Source organism: Hordeum vulgare, chromosome 1H, assembly GCF_904849725.1.
Source record: "Hordeum vulgare subsp. vulgare chromosome 1H, MorexV3_pseudomolecules_assembly, whole genome shotgun sequence".
Lineage (NCBI taxonomy): Eukaryota > Viridiplantae > Streptophyta > Magnoliopsida > Poales > Poaceae > Hordeum > Hordeum vulgare.
Window position 1 is genome coordinate 18,811,726 of NC_058518.1, and position 8,017 is coordinate 18,819,742.

Sequence of the window (8,017 nt, forward strand, 5' to 3'; positions counted from 1 at the left end):
TTTCAACAATTTCTGACTTCATTTGGTATATTTCGTGCATTTACTTTGTTTTTGAGCTAGTTGACCCTGAAATTGAAAAGCACTACAAATGAACTCTGAAAATATTGAAAGTTGGCATGCTATCATCATTTCACCCACATAGCATGTGTTAAAAAGTTGAGATGGCTACGACAAAAACTGGATGCACTTCGTGTACAAAACGGACAATCTCTCTCGAAGTATCAGGGTTTCGAACGAGAACTCATCTCTTACAAAGGGATTTCATTTTTTTGAACTTATTTGAACTCCATACTTCTTGTGTGTTCAAAATGCACCATTCAAAGGCACATCACAAAATTTCAACAATTTCTGACTTCATTTGGTATATTTCGTGGATTTACTTTTTTTTTTGAGCTAGTTGACCCTGAAATTGAAAAGCACTACAAATGAACTCTTAAAATGTTGAAAGTTGGCATGCTATCATCATTTCACCCACATAGCACGTGTTAAAAAGTTGAGAGGGCTACGACAAAAACTGGATGCACTTCGTGTACAAAACGGACAATCTCTCTCGAAGTATGAGGGTTTCAAACGAGAACTCATCTCTTACAAAGGGATTTCATTTTTTTAACTTATATGAACTCCATACTTTTTGTGTGTTCAAAATGCACCATTCAAAGGCACATCACAAAATTTCAACAATTTCTGACTTCATTTGTTATATTTCGTGGATTTACTTATTTTTTTTGAGCTAGTTGACCCTGAAATCGAAAAGCACTACAAATGAACTCTGAAAATGTTGAAAGTTGGCATGCTATCATCTTTTCACCCACGTAGCATGTGTTAAAAAGTTGAGATGGCTACGACAAAAACTGGATGCACTTCGTGTACAAAACGAACAATCTCTCTCGAAGTATGAGGGTTTCGAACGAGAACTCATCTCTTACAAAGGGATCTCATTTTTTTGAACTTATTTGATCTCCATACTTTTTGTGTGTTCAAAATGCACCATTCAAAGGCACATCGCAAAATTTCAACAATTTCTGACTTCATTTGGTATATTTCGTGCATTTACTTTGTTTTTGAGCTAGTTGACCCTGAAATTGAAAAGCACTACAAATGAACTCTGAAAATATTGAAAGTTGGCATGCTATCATCATTTCACCCACATAGCATGTGTTAAAAAGTTGAGATGGCTACGACAAAAACTGGATGCACTTCGTGTACAAAACGGACAATCTCTCTCGAAGTATCAGGGTTTCGAACGAGAAGTCATCTCTTACAAAGGGATTTCATTTTTTTGAACTTATTTGAACTCCATACTTCTTGTGTGTTCAAAATGCACCATTCAAAGGCACATCACAAAATTTCAACAATTTCTGACTTCATTTGGTATATTTCGTGGATTTACTTTTTTTTTGAGCTAGTTGACCCTGAAATTGAAAAGCACTACAAATGAACTCTTAAAATGTTGAAAGTTGGCATGCTATCATCATTTCACCCACATAGCACGTGTTAAAAAGTTGAGAGGGCTACGACAAAAACTGGATGCACTTCGTGTACAAAACGGACAATCTCTCTCGAAGTATGAGGGTTTCGAACGAGAACTCATCTCTTACAAAGGGATTTCATTTTTTTAACTTATTTGAACTCCATACTTTTTGTGTGTTCAAAATGCACCATTCAAAGGCACATCACAAAATTTCAACAATTTCTGACTTCATTTGTTATATTTCGTGGATTTACTTATTTTTTTTGAGCTAGTTGACCCTGAAATCGAAAAGCACTACAAATGAACTCTGAAAATGTTGAAAGTTGGCATGCTATCATCATTTCACCCACATAGCATGTGTTCAAAAGTTGAGATGGCTACGACAAAAACTGGATGAACTTCGTGTACAAAACGGACAATGTCTCCCGAAGTATCAGGGTTTCGAACGAGAACTCATCTCTTACAAAGGGATTTCATTTTTTTAACTTATTTGAACTCCATACTTTTTGTGTTTTCAAAATGCACCATTCAAAGGCACATCACAAAATTTCAACAATTTCTGACTTCATTTGGTATATTTCTTGCATTTACTTTGTTTTTGAGCTAGCTGACCCTGAAAATGAAAAGCACTACAAATGAACTCAGAAAATGTTGAAAGTTGGCATGCTATCATCATTTCACCCACATAGCATGTTTTAAAAAGTTGAGAGGGCTACGACAAAAACTGGATGCACTTCGTGTACAAAACGGACAATCTCTCTCGAACTATCAGGGTTTCGAACGAGAACTCATCTCTTACAAAGGGATCTCATATTTTTGAACTTATTGGATCTCCATACTTTTTGTGTGTTCAAAATTCACCATTCAAAGGCACGTCACAAAATTTCAACAATTTCTGACTTCATTTGGTATATTTCTTGCATTTACTTTTTTTTTTGAGCTAGTTGACCCTGAAATTGACAAGCACTACAAATGAACTCTGAAAATGTTGAAAGTTGGCATGCTATCATCATTTCACCCACATAGCATGTGTGAAAAAGTTCAGAGGGCTACGACAAATATTGGATGCACTTCGTGTACAAAACGGAATATCTCTCTCGATGTATCACGGTTTCGAACGAGAACTCATCTCTTACAAAGGGATTTCATTTGTTTGAACTTATTTGACCTCCATACTTTTTGTGTGTTCAAAATGCACCATTCAAAGGCACATCACAAAATTTCAACAATTTCTGACTTCATTTGGTATATTTCGTGCATTTACTTTTTTTTGACCTAGTTGACCCTGAAATTGAAAAGCACTACAAATGAACTCTGAAAATGATCAAAGTTGGCATGCTATCATCATTTCACCCACATAGCATGTGTTAAAAAGTTGATATGGCTACGACAAAAACTGGATGCACTTCGTGTACAAAACGAACAATCTCTCTCGAAGTATGAGGGTTTCGAACGAGAACTCATCTCTTACAAAGGGATCTCATTTTTTTGAACTTGTTTGATCTCCATACTTTTTGTGTGTTCAAAATGCACCATTCAAAGGCACATCACAAAATTTCAACAATTTCTGACTTCATTTGGTATATTTCGTGCATTTACTTTTTTTTTTGAGCTAGTTGACCCTGAAATTGAAAAGCACTACAAATGAACTCTTAAAATGTTGAAAGTTGGCATGCTATCATCATTTCACCCACATAGCACGTGTTAAAAAGTTGAGAGGGCTACGACAAAAACTGGATGCACTTCGTGTACAAAACGGACAATCTCTCTCGAAGTATGAGGGTTTCAAACGAGAACTCATCTCTTACAAAGGGATTTCATTTTTTTAACTTATATGAACTCCATACTTTTTGTGTGTTCAAAATGCACCATTCAAAGGCACCTCACAAAATTTCAACAATTTCTGACTTCATTTGGTATATTTCGTGCATTTACTTTTTTTGACCTAGTTGACCCTGAAATTGAAAAGCACTACAAATGAACTCTGAAAATGTTCAAAGTTGGCATGCTATCATCATTTCACCCACATAGCATGTGTTAAAAAGTTGATATGGCTACGACAAAAACTGGATGCACTTCGTGTACAAAACGAACAATCTCTCTCGAAGTATGAGGGTTTCGAACGAGAACTCATCTCTTACAAAGGGATCTCATTTTTTTGAACTTGTTTGATCTCCATACTTTTTGTGTGTTCAAAATGCACCATTCAAAGGCACATCACAAAATTTCAACAATTTCTGACTTCATTTGGTATATTTCGTGCATTTACTTTTTTTTTTGAGCTAGTTGACCCTGAAATTGAAAAGCACTACAAATGAACTCTTAAAATGTTGAAAGTTGGCATGCTATCATCATTTCACCCACATAGCACGTGTTAAAAAGTTGAGAGGGCTACGACAAAAACTGGATGCACTTCGTGTACAAAACGGACAATCTCTCTCGAAGTATGAGGGTTTCAAACGAGAACTCATCTCTTACAAAGGGATTTCATTTTTTTAACTTATATGAACTCCATACTTTTTGTGTGTTCAAAATGCACCATTCAAAGGCACCTCACAAAATTTCAACAATTTCTGACTTCATTTGTTATATTTCGTGGATTTACTTATTTTTTTTGAGCTAGTTGACCCTGAAATCGAAAAGCACTACAAATGAACTCTGAAAATGTTGAAAGTTGGCATGCTATCATCATTTCACCCAGGTAGCATGTGTTAAAAAGTTGAGATGGCTACGACAAAAACTGGATGCACTTCGTGTACAAAACGAACAATCTCTCTCGAAGTATGAGGGTTTCGAACGAGAAGTCATCTCTTACAAAGGGATCTCATTTTTTTGAACTTGTTTGATCTCCATACTTTTTGTGTGTTCAAAATGCACCATTCAAAGGCACATCACAAAATTTCAACAATTTCTGACTTGATTTGGTATATTTCGTGCATTTACTTTTTTTTGACCTAGTTGACCCTGAAATTGAAAAGCACTACAAATGAACTCTGAAAATGTTCAAAGTTGGCATGCTATCATCATTTCACCCACATAGCATGTGTTAAAAAGTTGAGATGGCTACGACAAAAACTGGATGCACTTCGTGAACAAAACGAACAATCTCTCTCGAAGTATGAGGGTTTCGAACGAGAACTCATCTCTTACAAAGGGATCTCATTTTTTTGAACTTGTTTGATCTCCATACTTTTTGTGTGTTCAAAATGCACCATTCAAAGGCACATCACAAAATTTCAACAATTTCTGACTTCATTTGGTATATTTCGTGCATTTACTTTTTTTTTGAGCTAGTTGACCCTGAAATTGAAAAGCACTACAAATGAACTCTTAAAATGTTGAAAGTTGGCATGCTATCATCATTTCACCCACATAGCACGTGTTAAAAAGTTGAGAGGGCTACGACAAAAACTGGATGCACTTCGTGTACAAAACGGACAATCTCTCTCGAAGTATGAGGGTTTCAAACGAGAACTCATCTCTTACAAAGGGATTTCATTTTTTTAACTTATATGAACTCCATACTTTTTGTGTGTTCAAAATGCACCATTCAAAGGCACATCACAAAATTTCAACAATTTCTGACTTCATTTGTTATATTTCGTGGATTTACTTATTTTTTTTGAGCTAGTTGACCCTGAAATCGAAAAGCACTACAAATGAACTCTGAAAATGTTGAAAGTTGGCATGCTATCATCATTTCACCCAGGTAGCATGTGTTAAAAAGTTGAGATGGCTACGACAAAAACTGGATGCACTTCGTGTACAAAACGAACAATCTCTCTCGAAGTATGAGGGTTTCGAACGAGAACTCATCTCTTACAAAGGGATCTCATTTTTTTGAACTTATTTGATCTCCATACTTTTTGTGTGTTCAAAATGCACCATTCAAAGGCACATCACAAAATTTCAACAATTTCTGACTTCATTTGGTATATTTCGTGCATTTACTTTGTTTTTGAGCTAGTTGACCCTGAAATTGAAAAGCACTACAAATGAACTCTGAAAATATTGAAAGTTGGCATGCTATCATCATTTCACCCACATAGCATGTGTTAAAAAGTTGAGATGGCTACGACAAAAACTGGATGCACTTCGTGTACAAAACGGACAATCTCTCTCGAAGTATCAGGGTTTCGAACGAGAACTCATCTCTTACAAAGGGATTTCATTTTTTTGAACTTATTTGAACTCCATACTTCTTGTGTGTTCAAAATGCACCATTCAAAGGCACATCACAAAATTTCAACAATTTCTGACTTCATTTGGTATATTTCGTGGATTTACTTTTTTTTTTGAGCTAGTTGACCCTGAAATTGAAAAGCACTACAAATGAACTCTTAAAATGTTGAAAGTTGGCATGCTATCATCATTTCACCCACATAGCACGTGTTAAAAAGTTGAGAGGGCTACGACAAAAACTGGATGCACTTCGTGTACAAAACGGACAATCTCTCTCGAAGTATGAGGGTTTCGAACGAGAACTCATCTCTTACAAAGGGATTTCATTTTTTTAACTTATTTGAACTCCATACTTTTTGTGTGTTCAAAATGCACCATTCAAAGGCACATCACAAAATTTCAACAATTTCTGACTTCATTTGTTATATTTCGTGGATTTACTTATTTTTTTTGAGCTAGTTGACCCTGAAATCGAAAAGCACTACAAATGAACTCTGAAAATGTTGAAAGTTGGCATGCTATCATCATTTCACCCACATAGCATGTGTTCAAAAGTTGAGATGGCTACGACAAAAACTGGATGAACTTCGTGTACAAAACGGACAATGTCTCCCGAAGTATCAGGGTTTCGAACGAGAACTCATCTCTTACAAAGGGATTTCATTTTTTTAACTTATTTGAACTCCATACTTTTTGTGTTTTCAAAATGCACCATTCAAAGGCACATCACAAAATTTCAACAATTTCTGACTTCATTTGGTATATTTCTTGCATTTACTTTTTTTTTGAGCTAGCTGACCCTGAAAATGAAAAGCACTACAAATGAACTCAGAAAATGTTGAAAGTTGGCATGCTATCATCATTTCACCCACATAGCATGTTTTAAAAAGTTGAGAGGGCTACGACAAAAACTGGATGCACTTCGTGTACAAAACGGACAATCTCTCTCGAACTATCAGGGTTTCGAACGAGAACTCATCTCTTACAAAGGGATCTCATTTTTTTGAACTTATTGGATCTCCATACTTTTTGTGTGTTCAAAATGCACCATTCAAAGGCACATCACAAAATTTCAACAATTTCTGACTTCATTTGGTATATTTCTTGCATTTACTTTTTTTTTTTGAGCTAGTTGACCCTGAAATTGACAAGCACTACAAATGAACTCTGAAAATGTTGAAAGTTGGCATGCTATCATCATTTCACCCACATAGCATGTGTGAAAAAGTTCAGAGGGCTACGAAAAAAATTGGATGCACTTCGTGTACAAAACGGAATATCTCTCTCGATGTATCACGGTTTCGAACGAGAACTCATCTCTTACAAAGGGATTTCATTTTTTTGAACTTATTTGACCTCCATACTTTTTGTGTGTTCAAAATGCACCATTCAAAGGCACATCACAAAATTTCAACAATTTCTGACTTCATTTGGTATATTTCGTGCATTTACTTTTTTTTGACCTAGTTGACCCTGAAATTGAAAAGCACTACAAATGAACTCTGAAAATGTTCAAAGTTGGCATACTATCATCATTTCACCCACATAGCATGTGTTAAAAAGTTGAGATGGCTACGACAAAAACTGGATGCACTTCGTGTACAAAACGAATAAATCTCTCTCGAAGTATGAGGGTTTCGAACGAGAACTCATCTCTTACAAAGGGATCTCATTTTTTTGAACTTGTTTGATCTCCATACTTTTTGTGTGTTCAAAATGCACCATTCAAAGGCACATCACAAAATTTCAACAATTTCTGACTTCATTTGGTATATTTCGTGCATTTACTTTTTTTTTTGAGCTAGTTGACCCTGAAATTGAAAAGCACTACAAATGAACTCTTAAAATGTTGAAAGTTGGCATGCTATCATCATTTCACCCACATAGCACGTGTTAAAAAGTTGAGAGGGCTACGACAAAAACTGGATGCACTTCGTGTACAAAACGGACAATCTCTCTCGAAGTATGAGGGTTTCGAACGAGAACTCATCTCTTACAAAGGGATTTCATTTTTTTAACTTATTTGAACTCCATACTTTTTGTGTGTTCAAAATGCACCATTCAAAGGCACATCACAAAATTTCAACAATTTCTGACTTCATTTGTTATATTTCGTGGATTTACTTATTTTTTTTGAGCTAGTTGACCCTGAAATCGAAAAGCACTACAAATGAACTCTGAAAATGTTGAAAGTTGGCATGCTATCATCATTTCACCCACATAGCATGTGTTAAAAAGTTGAGATGGCTACGACAAAAACTGGATGAACTTCGTGTACAAAACGGACAATCTCTCTCGAAGTATCAGGGTTTCGAACGAGAACTCATCTCTTACAAAGGGATTTCATTTTTTTAACTTATTTGA